Genomic DNA, 18,580 nt, shown 5'->3' with positions numbered 1-18,580 from the left:
TGCAAAGACGCACCACTGAATTCCATGGTCCCAAAGACGATTATTAGTCCCCATGAGTTGGTGTAGTAAAAATAATGGAAAGACTCAGCTCAAACGTCTCCCCCTCAGAAAACCCTCATGACCACCTCATCTTAAAAGAACAGCCTCCTCATCCCCTTTTTCTCTTTATTTTTCAGAACAATATTACACCTGACATTGTGTTATATGGCTACTTACTTGTTGCCTGTCGCCCCATAGATATTTGCTTTATATAGGCAGAAACTTCATTTATTAACTGCTGTGTCCTCAATGTTCTACAGAATAGGCACTTAAATATTTACTGGTTGAGAGAATGAATAAACACTGCACATACTGGAAATTTTGGGGGGACCACTTTGTAAAGTATATGATTGTCTAACCACTATGCTGTACACCTGAAACTAATACAAAACCTTGCATCTTACTATTTTAAATGAAGGGTTCTTAACATTTACATGCATGCAAAATTTTGTCTGTGTGAACATGTGTATTTTCTGAGGAGAGAATTCATAGTGTTCAGAGACTCAAAGAAGCGTATGTCCCAAAAGAAATTAAAACACCACTCTTAAGGGCTGCAGGGCTTTCTCCTTTGAGATATTTCAGGAAACCAAAGTTTCTCAGAGCCGCCCCTGGTGAACAAGGTTTCCAGTTGAGAATTGTTTGCGATCAAACACTTTTTCCCAGAACAAATATTAGGAAGCCAGAGTATTAGCTGCCACATTCCTTCTGTGGGTGTGGATCCTTCACATTTATAGGGTGCCCAACAACAACCTGCTGGACCTCGCGGCTATGCAGTCCCTGAAATCAAGATGGCAAGTCAGTGAGATCTGCACTTAGGATGTTGGTTCTTGGATTTGCTTTCGACTCATGGATGTTGGCATTTCCACAGCAAGACTTTGATACTTCATAATGAATTACTATTTTTTTCTCAGAAACACATTATTTTATCCAGCTTCCTAAGAAAGATCTAAATTAATGTTGAGTCTCCAATGCTTCAGTACATCATTCAAAACACAGGGCACATCTCCACAGAAAATTTCCTCCCAGGCAATTTTTTTCTTCAATTGGGAGCATTTCTACATCAAATGTAACCCTATAAGTCACCATTCCCACTGTTCTTTGGCTCCCTCAACAAACTGTGTCCTATATATTTAATTTTTTTCAACATTCTGTAAGAATTAATACATGTACATTTCCCCTTCCATTTTTCAAAATTCATTTATTTTTGTTTTGACAAACTCTTGCCTTCTATGAGCTTTTTCTAATATGGAAATTTAATTATCCTATAGATTACATGAACTCTCTGCTTCCACCAACCCCGGCTGCTAGACCTACAGTAATCGCAAATCCTTTGTTTCTACAAGCCACAGAAGAGGGGGGCCTTGTTACTCTAAAAATCTCATTTTCATTCCCAGTCTACCCAGGTACCAATATTCTTTCACACCTATGGAAATTTTTGGTCTTTCTTCAAAAATGTGGTCAGAGGTACAAAAAAGAAAGGATGAAAATTATTGTCTTCTGCTTTCTCTCCTGAATTAAAATCTTCCTCTACCAGTTCTTTTAAACCAAAAGGTCCCATTGTATTTGAAAAATAATCAATTTTAGAAAAAGGTACCTTTACACAATTATTTCCAGAATGACTAGATGTACAGAAGGAAAAATTACCATCTGCTGAGAAAATTGCAAAATAATTTATAACTCTATTTGCTATAATTTGACAATTCTATCTTAAGAGTTAGGAAATGTACCATTGTGAGATGTCTTGAAGCCATTATCCTAATTGAAATCTATTTAAATGGAATAGTTAGTTCCTTTTCAAGTCACATGAAAGCACATATAGACCAGAGATCTTTCCTATTAAATCAGGGGATGGTATGCCTATAAAGTAAATGTCACCAAATCAGTAAAGATTTTTAGCCTCAAAATTCCTTAACTATTCACCATGGTATATATAAGTGCTGATCTAGAGACCTTCAAATGCTGACATACACACACACAATGGAGTACTGAATAATGTCCTTAAAAAAATCAAAATCTGGAATAGCAGACATGTTCTATTCATCTAGCTGGTTTTCACTCCCAAGTTTTTGTTCTCCACATGTTTTATTGTTTTCTTTTAAATACACTGGGCCTTTCACTTCTGTTTTCGTAAGAAAAGAAGGGAAAAGGGATAATCCCAAACAAATGACTTGGGAACGCTCTGCAGTTTTTGGTAGCTTCCCATTAAAATGGGTGGTGCTGGAGAAATGTAAACAGAGTGGAGTGGGAAGGGAGCCCACAGGCACAATGGGGAGCAAAGGGAAGTGAAGGCTTAAAGACGGGCAAGAAATAATCTACCCTCACATAACTGACAGTCATAACTTCCTCTGTATTTAAAATCCACAGTGCTGGCTCTTTATTAATTTTAGATGAATTTCACAGTAGGTTTTTTGTAATTACCAACAGCTTGCATTACTAGCTCATGAGGTGGCTCTATCAATTAAGAGATCTAGTTTCCTAAGCAGAGGCCTCCCAGATCACATGTTCACTGTGGCGTGAAGGTGTGTGCTGCCAAGGGGCTAATGAGTCCTCAGAAGTAGCAAGAGAAGGAGATCTTCCTCCAAAACCCTTTCAGGGCCAGATCCCTGAGCCCCTCCCTGCCCCCAGAGCATTGAGGGACAAATTTGGGGAGGGGGAAAAGCTTACACTATGAAGGTGGAAGATGATCATCTTTGACTATAATTTAAATTTCTGTTAACAGGGTTCTATTGCAATATGTACATTTGTTGCTAGCATTATCTTATATATTGGCCTGCCCCTGTAAGAATGAATTTTCTGAAAGCAATTCTTCTGTCTTTTCTGCCTCTAGCAAAATTGGAATAAAGAATATAAAACTGAATCATACTTTCATGAGCAGAGCTCACCATCATGGGACACACATGAGGTCCACAAGAAAAGGAGGAAGCCAGTGATAGCGATGACAGATTTGTGTTCAAGACCAGTCAACGGTTAATAAATGGTTACAAATGGTTAATTAGAAACTGCAAAACTTCTGTGCTGGGGTGAACTGAGACCTCCTCCCAGGCATTCCAGGGAGGAACAGAATACACCATCCAGAGTCACAAAGTTGGGAGTACCAGCCCCTGAATCCTGTCTACATCATGGCCCCCTTTCTGGCTACAGACAAGAATTATTAGTCCTAACAGCAAAGCCAGGGACAGGGAACAAACCAGTGACAGGGAACAAAGGGAAGGAAAAAAAGGAGGAGAAAGAAGAAGAAAAGGTAGTATAAAAGAGATAAACCCAAGAAAAATTAAAAAGAGAGGCCTTGTGAGAACTTGGGCAGAGAGAGGCTGGGCAATTAGGGCATTGATCAAAAGGAACTAAGAAAACCAAGGAGAAAATATCCTGGCACAAGTTACCTGGCTTGGAGGCCGAGTTTACCCAATGCTCTCCCACAAAGGATATCTTAAGTATTTGAGAAGGGAGAGAGGCCAGTAGTGAGGAAAGAGAATCTCAGGGACCCAGGGATAGCCTAGTATGAGTGTTAGGAGAAAGAAAAGCCAGGCTGGCCTGCGTGGACGCCTACCAGTTAGGGACCTGCAGTCTGTGCTCTAGATTCTTCCCCTACTGTTAATTGGTCCATCCAATCTAAAAAGCTGGCTTTAGACCTTTTTAGAAGAGAGGAACAAAAGGCTTTAGAATTGGAGTTCTTCCTTAACCTTTCTCTTTCTAGCCTGATGAATATCAAAGACCCCAGAGCTACCACCAAATACACATACACAAATACCCACAAGATGTCTTATTCAATTTGCAAGAAGACAGATTTTTCCCTTCTCTCTCCCCAAGATCAGATTTAAAGAACTCATTATATAGTTTTGAGTAAGAGGGGTAGAGTTTTGGTCTATACCTTTGGATGGTAGGTGCTGGTCTTTTGGGAGTCTGGGCCAGACAGAAGAGGGAGAGCAGGGTGAAGTCCTGCTCCAGGAAGATAGTGCCTCCCAAAGCTTTGTTGGTATTTTTACTCTTGGTGCTAAGATCTTAAAGGGAAAATAGCTGTTTACTTTCTAAACACTCCACAAATAATCAAATGTTGAAAAACAAATTAAAATTCCAAAACATACTTAAGTACTTACTTAAGTTAAAAAAGAAAAACTGGCACACTGGGCCAGTGTGGCTCAGTGGTTGAGTGTCAGCCTATGAACCAGGAGGTCACAGTTCTATTCCCAGTCAAGGCACATGCCCGAGTTGTGGGCTTAATCTCCAGTAGGGGGCATACAGGAGGCAGCTGATCAACTATTTTCTCATCACTGATGTTTCCCTCTATCCATCTCCCTCTCTAAAGTCAATAAAAATATATTTAAAAAAAGAAAAAGAAAAACTGGCACAATGACTTATAAGGTATTAATCTGGGGAAAAAGAACCTAATTAACCATTTATAATTAACTAGAGGCCCGATTCACGTATTCGTGCACGGGTGGGGTCCCTTAGCCTGGCCTGTGCTCTCTCACAGTCTGGGACCCCTCGGGGGATGTCGGACTGCTGGTTTCAGCCAGATCCTGGCAGTCCAACATCCCCCAAGGGACGTAGCAGTGCTAAAGTGGCAGGTGGCAGGTGGCCGGGGAGGAGCCCGAGCCGAGGCCAGGCGCTGCACCGATGCCATTCATCCCGGCACCACTGTACACTGTGGAAGTGCACTGACCACCAGGGGGCAGCTCCTGCAATGAGCATCTGCCCCCTGGTGGTCAGTGCGCATCATAATGACCGGTCCTTCCAGTTGTTCGGTCATAACGGTCGCTTAGGCTCTTATATATAGAGAGAAGATAATTTACCACATGTAGTACTATTCAAATAGTACTTGCTTTAAGATTTTTCTAAGACCTTCCTTAAAAGGAATGGCAAAGAGGGTAAGGACATCATTTAAGAGATTCACAGAAGACTAACTTTCACTGAAAGGTCTGGACCTGCCCAGTGACAGTCCCCAAGCACAGCCACGGTCTTCTGAGCAACATCATCTGCTGAATGTTCAAAGGATCAATGGATAACCAGCCCGTATTAACTCAATGTGGGGACAACCTACTTAATCAGCCCTTACTCAAGCCTCAAAGAATTTGGCTTGAAATAATCACAGTGGTTGGATGAGGGCTTCTGAAGCCAGTTTCTGCATTTCCTGTAGTCCAGCAGGACCACTCCCTCCCTTAGCAATAGCATCACACCACTGAGAGAGTGATGGATGTCCTACAATGATGGCAGAAACAGGAACTGACAGGGCTGAACTACATACCTGCCCCTGCTATACTGTTGCAAAAATCTCTTACTACCACTTTAAATCCCAATTTGGGCACCTGTATAAATAAACTCCTAAAATAGAAAAACATGGCAAAACCCCCCCAAGGTACCTTTTTTCCTCAGCTTGCTACCAAGCACCCCTCACTCAACATTAACCAATCAACAGTTCCCACCTGCACTGTGCTTACTAAACACAGTGTTGGATCAGAAGCTAGGGTACCCCACCGTAGCAAAGAAGGGAGCCCAGGAGGAGCAGGAGAGCGTTTCTGGGAGGGGAAATTTGGTCAATTCTGACAAATAACACGAAATAGCTAAAATTCTTATCAGCCCAGAGCAGAGTTAGGTTTTAGAAATAGTTACACCTGCAATTTCTGGGAGACTTCTAAGCTGTGGGTCAAAAAATGTATTTTAAATATGCTTTATATTTTACTTTTTAAGATTAACACTCAGGCATTATAAATTCATATCACTGGAAGGACCTCTTGACCATCTGTCCCAGAAAATTCTAGGCCCTGTACTTGCTACATCTGCTACCAAAATAACTCTATCACCTAATTCAGAAATTCAAGATGTGTTTTTTCCTTCCATAAGATTTTCATACCACAAACCAGACCTCATGAAATAAAATTCACTTCAGGCTATATTTAGCCTCTGCCAACATCCCTCTCGATCACAGTCAAGCCTCAACACAAAAGTTAGGCTGACCAAATGAGTTTTGTCTCTGGCTCGGTGCATGATCAACAGTCATTTCTGTTGGGAGTTTCGGCCTTAAAAAAAAAATTAATGTTCCTGCTTTACTATTAACCTACCCCACCAGGATCGAATACCACTCATCATATCCCCAGACATTAGCCTACCCAGGGAAATTAAAACGAAGGCAACCTCTTTCCCATGGGTTTTCTAGTACTCTGATGATGTTTCCACTTCACTCTTGCCTCTGAACTTAGCCAGAGAAAGCTGCTCGACCTTCCCTTCAGAATTTCTAGCATAGGTACTGGATGGGAAACCAAGGAGGGTCCACATCAAATTAGTCATTGCTGTAGGCTAATATTCAAGAGGTCACAGGCACCTGGACTTGAGGACACCAAGATGGCTCCTCTTGCAGCTTCCATAAGGAGCAAGTCGATCATGTTATCAAAGGAAACAATGTAAGGCAGAAGATGCTCAGCCCAGTGACTGGTGGTTAAGAGCAGGTGCTGTGGAGCCAGTTTGCATGAACCTGAGCTCTGTGCTTGTTCCTGGGCTGCAGTCACTGGCTCCCTTGCCCTCTGATGGTTCTACCCCAGCCTCACTATCAACCAGCTTTTCCTTATTTGTCATTGTTAGGTCCAAGCAACACCACCCCCCAAACACACACACACACACACACACACACACACACACACACACACACACACTTCTCTCTACCTGCTCTCAGAGGTAAAATTATCAGCAAGCTAGGGTTAGAATTTACCACATGGTCCACTTTAAATAAAATTCCCCTCAAACTCTGTATGGCCTACTACACCTGCCAGGGGACCTCTTTTAAAATCTGTCTATGGGGAAAAAAATCATTGCCCCCTCAGTCTGGCAGCGAGAGTCTTACAATGATATAACTTGCTTTTCCATCATAATTGAAATGCTTTCCATCAGCCTCCCGTGATCCGGGCACACAGAATGACTCTCTCATAGAGTTTTCTTTTGGAGCCAGATGTACCCACAGTACTTTGCTCTATTCCAATCTACCCTACCACCAGATCATATTTACCTGGCTGTGCTGTTAAGGTTTCCGTGCAAGGAGGCATTCAGCTGCTCACCCTCAGGCAAGAGTTTACCTTCTCCTCTCTCAGCAGTGTTCTCAACCAGCTTTGGTGCTAATTTCTACTTGAGAGTTTCTGGGCACCACTAAAGCCACACAGGTTTCTATGATATATGGTTCTGCAATTTTCCTGTATATATATATTTTCTTCTGTCCCCTTAATATTCAGCTTAAAACCTTCTAAACCAGACTTGCAAGTCTCCAAGAAAATACATCATTCTGGTCTTCAGGAATTACCTCCTCTCTGGTTATCAAAGTAGCTGGTCTAGGGAACCAGTCCCTTCCTTCCAAAACAAAACAAAAGAAACTTTACCTAGAACACCAGCTAGCAACATCAATATCAGTTTTCTCTTTCAGAGTCACAATTACAAAAGTTTCAGAAGAAATTAAAACACTATCTCTGCCTCAAGTCCTTCTTTTTCCTATTTAGAATCTCAAAGTTTCCCCATGAAGATCCAGGTGTCTATGAGCCCCTCCCCCAAGACAAGTGAATCTCATGAGCACTGGCAAGCTCCTCCCCTCACCTAGAAGTTGGCCTCAGAAGAGCACAAGTCTCCCCAGCTGCAGGATCAGGTCTAAACACTGCTGCCTCTGTTCTCCGGCAGCAGGAAGCCTCTACTCCACAAAGGTGCAAATGGCAATTCCTTCCTACTACTGCCTGGTGGCCTCTTTAGGACTATTAACAAACACCTGCCCAACACCCCTCACGGGCCAGTACTCTGATTTGCTTATGGCACTGAGGGCAGTGGGTAAGAGGGAGGAGAGAAAGACAAAGATGAATAGGCAGAATCCCTCCCTTCTAGAAAGAGGAAGATTACTACACCCTTGACTGTGGGCTGCCTAGGTAAAACTCCAATGCTAAGGTCTTAAATTGGAGCCCCACGAGACCAATGACATGCCCAGTGAGAGGATAATGCCTCCTGAGGCTGGGACAGGAAGCATGTCCAGACAAGAGGTTCCACCTTTGTAACTTGGTGGGTGGAAAGCCTTTCAAGTTTGGGTCAAGGGCACAGAAAATGCTTCTTTTGCAAGACAGTTCTAAACCCACTGGTCAGCTGAAATCCCCATGGACTCTTCCCGTCTCATGTCCCTGCCTGGGTTAATCTATTCTTAAAACTATTCAATCCCTCTAACAAACCAAGTTTTAAATTGCATTTTTCAAGTTTCCCTTGTTTTCTAGTGTGCTTGCATTCATTTATTCATTCATCACCTAAAAAACATTTAAGAAGCTTGTGCAGCCCTAACCGGTTTGGCTCAGTGGATAGAGTGTCAGCCTACGGACTGAAGGGTCCCAGGTTCTATTCCGGTCAAGGGCATGTACCATGGTTTCGGGCACATCCCCAGTAGGGGTGTGCAGGAGGCAGCTGATCGATGTTTCTCTCTCATTGATGTTTCTAACTCTCTATCCCTCTCCCTTCCTCTCTGTAAAAAATCAATAAAATATATTTTTTTAAAAAGAAGAAGAAGAAGCTTGTGCAATGGGTCAGATACTGTGCTAGGTACTGGGTATGTAATGGTGAGCAAAATCAACAAGGTTTTCCCTGCCCTCATGGAGGAAGGGGGAAAGCAGATGTCTACTAACAAATATGGAATAAGTGGTGAGAAGTGCTATAAAGGACCAGAAAAAAAGACAGTGAGGTGAGGGGGTGGAACTATTTCCTGAAGAATGAGCAGATGGTTCAGTTCCTGAAAGGCTAGCTCCCTTCCAACGGGAGACAGAAATGTGCCTGGGAGATAATAAACCAGGGGAAAAAAGGCACCGGCCCAGGCAGAAGTAGAAGGTAGGAGGGACTGGATCACACAGCTTTTCAGAACAGGTTCAGAATGTAGCTCTTATCCCAGGAGCAACAAGAAGCCTTCATAGGGTTTCAAGCAAGGACATAACATGATCATATTAGGAATTTTTTAAACCATTCTGATTGCATTGGGGTTAACAGATTAGAAAGGAGTAGAAGTAGCTGTGGGGAGAGTAGTAAGGTGGCAGCTGCTATCTTCCAAGAAAAAAGATGGTCATTTGGACCAGAGTGGTGGCAGTGAAGTTGGAAAGAAACCATTCAAGAGATGTTTAAGGATGAAAATCAACAGTGGTAAGGCCTAAAGGCCAGCTTGCATTTTCAGTTTTGAAGAGAAATGTCAATTTCCGCTGGCAGAAAACACTGGCTATGTATACTCCGCAGCTCACTGGTATTAAATTTCCCTTGGCATTTATTTGTCAGAATTTCTAGATAAATTTAAAGCCGTTCTCCTTCTTTGCTCTTAAATCTATTGCTAAAAACTGTCATCCATTTTTGAAACATGTTTATCAAAGCATCTACTATATGCTAGGGATAAAGAGGTGACCAAGGCCCTCAGCATGTCTCCTCTGAGCCTCTATCAGGGGTGGGCTGTATAAGGCCCGTGAGATCATTTGATCTGGCCCTGCCAAGGCATTGGGGTGTGTTAATTAAATGTTTGCGCAAATATAGCAGGAGAATTTTAAAAAAATTTTTTTAAATTGATTTCAGAGATGGAGAGGGAGAGATAGAAACATCAATGATGGGAGAGAATCATTGATTGGCTGTCTCCTGCACGCCCCACACTGAGAATCGAGCCCACAACCTGGGCATGTACCCTGACTGGGAATCAAACCGTGACCTCCTGTTTCATAGGTCAATGCTCAACCACTGAGCCATGCCAGCTGAGCAGGATAATTTTTAAGTTGATAATTCTGTATGGCCCTCGAATGTTATAAATATCCAATTGGTCCTTGGTAAAAAATGTTTCCCACCCTGCTCTAAACCCTCCTGGCAGTGAATATAACTCTCAAAGCTGGGTCATCCTACCTCCTGAAACCTTAATGTGAGCCACTTAACAGGCTCCTCTCTACCTCTTAGGGACAATCCACAATGCAACAAGCAGCACAAGCACTTTCCACTCAGGGGATTCACTCCTCTTTTCATATGATCCTCAGCCCCAGGAGACATAGCATCCAATCTAACCTCTTCAGGTCTTTGAACCACCCAAACCTTGCTCTTACAGGAAGATCATGAACCCCAACAGGCAGTTCTTCCTTCGATGTAATCAAACTCCTTTTCTCTAAAATGTACTCAGTTCAGGAACAGTATATGAATTGTGCTCTTTCATTTGTTGCTGAAATTAGTTTGTGCTGGATTCTATCTTCTCTTGAAGTTTTATAAACTGGTGGTGTTATATACCTTGGAGCTGCACTGTGCAATGTGGCCACATGTGGCTAGTTAAATGAAGATTAATTAAAATTAAAACTCCAGTTTCTCAGTTGCGCTAACCATGTTTCAAATGTTCGATAGTCTTATGTGGCTAGTAGCTACCAGATTGAAAGCACATTTCCAACACTACCAAAAGGTATATGGGTTGCCTCCTGCATGCGCCCAGATGAGAGGTTGAAACCACCCACAACCTGGGTATATGCCTTGACCAGGAATCAAACCCATGACCTTTTGGTTTATGGGAGGATGCTCCAACCAACTGGGCTTACTATATATATATATATATATATATATATATATATATATATATATATATACCTTACACACTGCCAAATACTTAGTAAATACATAGTATATTTAGTAAATACATAGATTAACTGAAAGCACTATTTAGTAAATACATAGTCAATATTTAGTAAATACACAGATTAACTGAAAGCACTCTAATTTTTTATGCCTGCTTTTCATTAGCAAGGCTATAAGAGGCTTGCAAGAAACATTCATTTCAGATTCTGAATTTCAACTAACACCAATCCTATAATTTGCAGCATGTGCAAATTTATTTTGCTTTAGGACCACATCTACAATATGTTTTCTACTGTGAGAGGAAATCCACCAACAATGCTTCAAATATGGAACTATCTTGGAATAAACCTGGTCAAATGTCAATAATTATTGAAACTGAGTGATCCATACATGGGGTTCATTATATTATTCTTTACTTTTGTGAATTAAAAAAAAAGTGTTTCAGAATAAAAGTTTATTTTTAATAAAGAATACAATTATATATAAATTCAATCAGTTCTAACAAATATGCTATAGGATAATTATAAACTTTGATATAGATGGGTTCATAGTATTTTGATGAATATACAAACCAAGCCAAAGAACCAAAGCCAGTGATTCATTTTATGATGTTCTTTTCCTGTGTGATCCCAAGGTGTGGTTGTTCCTCCAGGTGACAAAGCATCATATCAATTTACACTGGAGATGGGGTTCAAGCAGGTACTACACATTGCAGCTCTGAGTCACCATGTTTGGTCACCTGGTAATAAGGCCACTGACCTCTGCTTCCTCTTATCAGAAAAAAAGGCTAAAAATCTACCTTCCATATCCAAACACTAAAGCAGACAACTGCAGGAAGGAGCAGAGAAACAACTGCTTCTGGTCCATCCTTCCTTCAAGGTGGGCACTGCACCCACTCTAGGTCAAGTTCCCCACTACCTGAGAGTCAGCAAACCCTTATCCACAGGTCTTCCTGTACATTCCAGGCACTGCTCTCAGAGCTTCAGGACACTAGTTCATTCAATCCCCACAACCACTTAGAGGTGGGAAACTGAGGCACTGACAAAGTAAGAAATTCCCAAGGCTCCTCAAGCAGTGTCTGGCTCCTGAGCCCCAGTTCCTCACCTCTACCCTGTGCTGCTCCTCCTGCCTTTCCCATGTTTACCCGTCTCCTCTCTGACCCTCCTCATTGCAGCTGTATTTTCCACATATTGATCCCTCTCTTGAAATGCTCTTTCCAACACTCCCAGTTGGTAGCTCCTTTTCTTTATTCTTTCTCAGTGCCCTCTTCTTTTTCTTCAGAGGAAGATGATTTCACACTTACCACAATTTAATGTATACAGTACATATGTTTGTTGACTTATTGTCTAGGCTACATAATGTGCTATGTGCTGGCAGGAACACATCTGTTTTGCTCCCCAGTAGATTTCCAATGCCAAACACAATGCTTGGCTCCAGAAGACGCTTAAATTTTTGTTGAAAGACTGATAATCATTCTTCAGTCAGTGCTTTCAGTGGAAAGGTTTTTAAATTCTGTTTCAAGCCCCAAGTGATAAATATAACCAGCTTTAGGAACACTGCCTAAAAGACAGCATTAGATGTAAGAAAAGACTCAAAATTGAATAAGAGAACAGGCCAGCTTATGTCAGCTTTACGTAACAAAAGAGAAATGAAACTCATAAAATGTATATTGTGATATTGAAAGGTTATTGCAGGAGCAATCCAAAGGGTGAATTTAAATCTCAAATCCTAAATATGCTTAGGACTGAAGAGAGCTCCTCCTGCCCTGGGCTGTTCTCAACTGTTAGGATAAGCCGGAGGCACTCCAGTTTGTTACTTCCAATCACCTTCTTAGGGGGAGTCCTTAGAACCAACATCCAGGCAAACCCAATAGACAAAGGTTACCTGATTGTTTCAAAACCCACCCACCTTTCCCATCCCACCACCAGTTTCAACAATAAAAGGTTAGATTCTTTTTAAAATTTATTATTTTTTTTTTATTTCAGAGAGGAAAGGATTGGTAAAGAGAGAAACATCAATGATGAGAGAGAATCATTGATTGGCTGCCTCCTGCACACCCCCTACTGGGGATCAAGCCCGAAACCCAGGCATATACCCTTGACCAGAATCAAACCTGGGACCTTTCAGTTCGTAGGCCAACGCTCTATCCACTGAGCCAAATCGGCTAGGGCAAAAGGTTAGATTCTTCCCAAAACAGTCCCCACTTATGCTCACAGTGACCTGGCCTATGGCTTTTGTGCACAAAAGGAAAACTTTCATTTCAAGGACTCAAGTTTTCTGCAACCTCCATAAGGGTTGTTAGGTTTAACAAAGGTCTCCAAATATGTAACAGATGTCCTGACCTAGAATTCAGAACAGGTGTTAGTACATAATAAAAGGCTTGGAATTTTCTACTTCAAAGCAGAGGGAATCTTACTTTTTAAACTGGGAAAACTTCCAGAGTGCATGGCTTGAGAGGATTCTAAGATGAGGAGGATCCACCTGAAACAACCATAGAACTCACACTGGAAAGCAGCATAAATAAGCCTGAGTTCTCGTCCACCCACAAGCCCTTGTACTTGCTCTGTGAGGTTGGAGAAGTTACTTCTCTTCTCTGAATCTATTTTTTCATCTTAAAATAAGATTGATAATAGTATCTACTACTCATAGGGGGATGTAAGGTTAAACAGGTCAACAGGTGAAACCCCCAGGACTGGAAGCAGGCCCCTTGATGCTAACTCCAGTGCTCTCTCTACTTCATCCAATGCCAGTCAAAGGCTCCTGTACTTTCATGACCTCCTAGCATCCTTCTAATTAATGTCTCATGGACATTTCACGCAATGCAATTAAGCATTATAAACAGTTTAGAAAGGCTATATAGAAGATTGAGTATTAAAATTCACATGTAAGAGTACTCACAACAGTGTGGATTTCCAATCTTTATAATGATATTTGTTTTTAACTTGGGATTTAAAGTTGACAAAGATCTTAATGAATAAGCAGGGCAAAGGGAGCTGTCTGTCCATGGCTCGTTAGCTCCTGAAGTTAATGCTTCTCACGGGGACAAGAGTCAGCCAAAGGACAGAGTTCCACGCAAATTGGAAAACGTTCCTCTGGCCCACAGGTCATGGATTACTGCCTGGGCTCTGAGTGGCAAATCTTACGAGATGCTCCCCAGAGCCACCTGCCAGTTAACTGTCTGTTCTGTCATTCCACAGCATCAACTGTTATTGGGTGCTCCCTCTGTGCCAGACACATGAGTGACTTCACGGCATCCTCACAACTACCTATGAAGAATGTACTGCCATAGTTCACCCAATCTAAGACTGCAATGATTATAAGACACACCAGTATTTTATGTACCATATTTTCCGGCGTATAGGACTACTTTTTAACCCAGGAAAATCTTCTATACGCCCAGTCGTCTTATACGCCGGAAAATACGGTACAAAAAAAGGGAAATCACTGACAACTACAACTGTAAGATTCCATAGATTATGACACTTTTTTTTTTCAGAAATGTTAAGATGAGACAAATTGTACTGTCTTAGCATTGTTGAAATGTAAATACTGTCCCATTGTACAGATAAAGAAAATGATACAGAGAGAGAAAATAATTTGCCCAAGGTTACAGTGCTGGTAAATGGAAGCGCAGGGATACAGACCTGGTAAGTCCAATCACCCATCACAAACTCAAACTTCCCCATGGCTACATGAATTACCCAAAAATGCACCAGGTAGAGAGGCAGGACATGGGGTGCTAATTCTTGCTCTACCATGAGCACAATAACTGCAGCAATTCTCCAAGCATCTCTGAACCTGACCCTTCACACGTCCAAAGAAGACATTGTGCCAGACTATCTTGAATAAACTGTTGCTCTCCTGGGGAAAGAAACATGGCCTAATGGAAAAAGCATGTTTTGGAATCATAAAGTCCCTGACTGAAATTCTTGCTCCACCATCTAACCAGTTTATCACCCTGGGAAAGTTACTCAACTACTCTTAGCCTCAGTTTCCTCGTCTATAAAATGAGGCTATTTCCCTTAGGGGGCTGTTCGATGGCTGGAGATGAAATATATATATGGGGAAAGTAATACAAGGCAGAGTTGGACTTCAGCAAATGCTCTCTTTTCTAAACTAGCCACCTACAGATTATGCTATGGGACAGAATCAAAGAGCAGATATTCCCTGTGACCTCAGGGAGACCCTCAGGAGAGAATGAGGATCAGATAGAAGAAAGTAGACCTTGAGGGATACTCAGGCAAAGAAAATGAACTGGAAGCACCTGGAGGGCAGGGACACTATTTGTTTAATGAACTTCCAAACTTTTGAATAAATGAACTGATAGTGAAAAGGGGGAATGGGGAAGAGAGAAAGATCAGGAACTTAACACAACAGAAGATGCTAATCAATACATATAAGGATGAAGATAGTTTTATACCAAACCTGACAGAAAAATCAGTCATTGAAGATTCAGTTTGATACCAAAAGTGACCTAGAGCTAGAAGAATTTCCCTGTTGCTCTGTTTTGTTCTTATGGTAATATCCTATGGCCCAGCCGGTGTGGTTCAATGGTGGAGCATCAACTCATTTTGAACCAGGAGATAACAGTTAGATTCCCAGTTAGGACATATGCCTGGGTTGTGGGCTCGATCCCCAGTAGGGGGCATGCAGGAGGCAGCCAATCAATGATCCTCTCTCATCACTGATGTTTCTATCTCTCTCTTCCTCTCCCTTTCTGAAATCAATAAAAATATTTTAAAAATAATAATAATAAGTAATATTCTATGCATTTCTCCCTTTTCTTTCCTCAAGAGCTTCAGAAAATCCTCAGACGATGAGAGCTTTTGACTTGGAGGGAAGGTAAATCATATGGCATGTAGAAACAAACCCTTAGCCTGTGTTTTTTTCTCTATCATACCCACAATGCCTAGCAATTTCTGGCACACACCTGACTCCCAATAAAAACTAGTTGAATATTTTTTACTAAAAGCAATTTCCTTTTGACCAAAACTCCAAAACATCCTATACATTTTTTCTACCTCCTGCTCTCCTCCAGACACACTCTAAAACATAATCACTAATAAATAAATAATACTCTTGGTGGATGCTATGTTGCCAATCTTCTCACACAATGTCACTTTAAACCTCAACAAGGCCTAGCACACTCTGTCCAACCCAAACTCTTGCACTTTCCCTTCCCTCTCATCTGTCCCAGCCCTTGGGTTACTTGTCAGTTGTCTCATTACTACCATCTTCTGATCTGAATCAGTTTGCTAATCTCCTTCCTCTAAGCGATGGTACCTTTTCCTGGAGATAAATGTGCAGGCAAGTTGAGTTCCCCCAGACCCTCTCCACACCCCTGCTTCAAGCCTTCACTGGCACTCCCAGAGAGGCCACTGTCCTATTCGGCAAAAATCCCAGTGTCTCCATCACGTCAGGGAGCCTACTTGTTTTCCACAGTTTAGACCAACTACCAACTTTTGGAAGAATTTGAAAGAATACTGAAATAGTTTAAGGGCTGGGTAAGAGCTAATAGAAATGGCAGTTTCACACTTTTAATGCTTCCTATGAGATAAGCTTCACTGTGTCCCCAGGCACTGAACCCACACACCTAAGACCCACAAACACTCCCTAACCCAGAGCTCCAGGATCATTTGGTCCTCCGTTTTCCCTTACAGGTTTCCATAGAAAAGTCACTCACTGTTTACCTCCAGCTTACATCTGGCTCCTGACAGGGGGACTCCTTTAAGTCCTTTGATGAAAATCATCAAAACATGCCAGAGGCTGGTCCCCTTCCACTCTTGTGCGGAGCAGCCATGTGGTGTCAAGACCTGGGACTTCAAACATACACATGGCCCCACCTCTGCCTTCAGGGAGCCCACGCTGTTCCTCCAACTCTGAGAATGTCCTCCCTGTACAGTGTCTATAAAGCGTAGTGACAAAGTACTTCATCGCTTTGGGAAAAGAGCGAGGGTGTAAATTGACTCGCTTTTGCATTTGATGCCCTGTAACCATAACAACCGATGAAGTAACCATCTACCCACTGAGGGGCTAAGTTTTCCAAAAGCCTTTTTTTTTTTTTTTTTTTTTCAAAAAGGGAAACTCCCCTGCACCAACTCCCGCAGCAGCCGCACGTTCTGGGCAGCGTGCGCGGTGCAGCTGAAGTCGGCTGTTCATTCCTTCCCCCGGTCCCACCGTTTCCTCCGTGTGCTCTCCAGCAGCCACAGCCTCCACCGTCACGGGGCAGGACACCTGGCGTTAGGCCTCAGCCCAATGTCACTTGTTAACCTTCCGATCCCTGGCTTTCGGCACGCCGCCGCCTCAGGTCTAAGGCATGCAAACCAGCCCACGGCCACCCGCGATTTCCAGGAGTTGGAGGAAAACAACCCGAGGCGCCGACAGCCACTGACAGACCCGCGTAAAAGTAACTGCGGTTCTCGACTTCCCAGCCTTTCGCGACGACGTGGGCAAGGGGGCGGCAGGAACCCGGGGCCCCATTCATAAATTTACAAGCTGTTTCCCTAGTTGAGATGCGGACGGGTCTCCTGGGCCCCGGCCGAGCCGAGCCGAGCCGAGCCGGGGGCCCGCGGACTGCAGGCTAAGAGGACTGGACGGCGAGCACGTCTGGCCGCGGTCAGCCCAAACCGCCCCACACCGCCCCACAGGAAGGAAGGGTTCTCCCGGGGGGCGTCGCGAGTGGGCGTCCGCGGCCAACCCCGGGCTGTGACAGCAGGGCGGGGCCCTGGGGGGCTCGACCCCTGCGCCCCGCCACGCCAACGGCCGCTGGCCCCTGAGGCACCCCGGACCCCCGCGGGGTGGGACCGCTCCCCCACGCCGGCCTTCTCCACGGGCGCTCCCTCCACAGCCCGTCCGGCCCCGAACGCGCTCACCCCGGATCCGCTGGCTGCCTCATTGTACTCCGCCGGCGTCCGTACTATGCGGCCGCCTAGGCTCCGGCTTCGGCTCAGCCTCCGGCTGCCGTACAGCCGCCAGCCCTACCCCGGGAACCGGCCGCCCCGCCCCGCCGGCGGACCCGCCCCGCGCCCGCGGCCGCCGCCACCAACCAGAGAGCGGTGGGGGTGGAGCAGGCCGCGCGCCAGGCCCAGCCAATCCAGCCCCTACTTGCGCGCCGGGGAGCAGCGGGGGGTGAAATGGGCGGGCGATTGGTCAGGTCTGTTAAAGGCACCGCCGCCCCCATAGCTGGGGGAGAGGGAAGATTGCAGAGTTACCTGGAGGGATCCGGGATGGGAAGAGTAAGAGCTTCTCTCCCAGCCGGGCTGCAGCGCTTTCCCCAGCTCTTTGCACTTATTAATTTCCTCGTCCTGCAGCCTGGCAACAAGTAGAGACAGAACCAGGTCCTGCCAGAGAGAGAAACTGAGGCGCCGAGAACCAGACGTCTGCCGCTGGACAAATTCACTCAAATTTGGTTTTAGAGAGCCGCCAGACACATCTATCTCCGTCCAGTCCCAGACATTGGCTTTAAAAGGAACATTCTCAGCCTCACTCTGGAGGATTTTAACAAGCAGATTCCTAGGTCCCGCCCCAGAGCCTCTAATTTTCTGTGTGTGGAATGGGATTGGGGAAAACGTGCGTTTGTCAACACCCCTCCCCCAGATGATCCTAATGTACATGGTACCAGAGCCACACTCAGGTACATATTTCAAGTCCATCATAGTCATGAAATTCAAAATCAACCACCAAAAATAAAGCTAAACTTTTTATTCTCAACATGACTCATGGTTGAGAGACTTGCTAGTTGGGCTGGAGGTCACCTACTGAGAAACTCAGAACAGTTCCTGAGTGGGTCATGCTAAGAACTGCATTGAAGGGCTAGGATGAGGCAACAAGCCAGTCTTGTTCTCTCACTCGTGAAACAGTGCTTAAATATCTTAATGGCAAACACACCCTTCCTCATTGCCACCACCAGGCCCAGTCATAATCCCAGGAGGCTGTCTTGTCCTTCTGGAGCTTCCTTCCAATGCCA

General features: G+C 43.9%; 1 protein-coding gene across 1 annotated transcript in view; it reads right to left on the bottom strand.

Moving 5' to 3' along the window:
• TEX2 (testis expressed 2) overlaps nt 1-17,621 on the bottom strand; it is an 89,317-nt gene extending 71,696 nt beyond the window's left edge. Inside the window, exon 1 of the mRNA XM_079797988.1 lies at nt 17,487-17,621. The gene's annotated coding sequence lies outside the window, so the exon portion shown is untranslated. The remainder of the gene's footprint in view (nt 1-17,486) is intronic.
• Nucleotides 17,622-18,580: the final 959 nt, after the last annotated feature.

This window comes from Cnephaeus nilssonii (assembly GCF_951640355.1).
Source record: "Cnephaeus nilssonii genome assembly, chromosome: 19".
NCBI classification, from domain to species: Eukaryota; Metazoa; Chordata; class Mammalia; order Chiroptera; family Vespertilionidae; genus Cnephaeus; species Cnephaeus nilssonii.
This window is presented reverse-complemented; position numbering and strand designations above follow the sequence as displayed.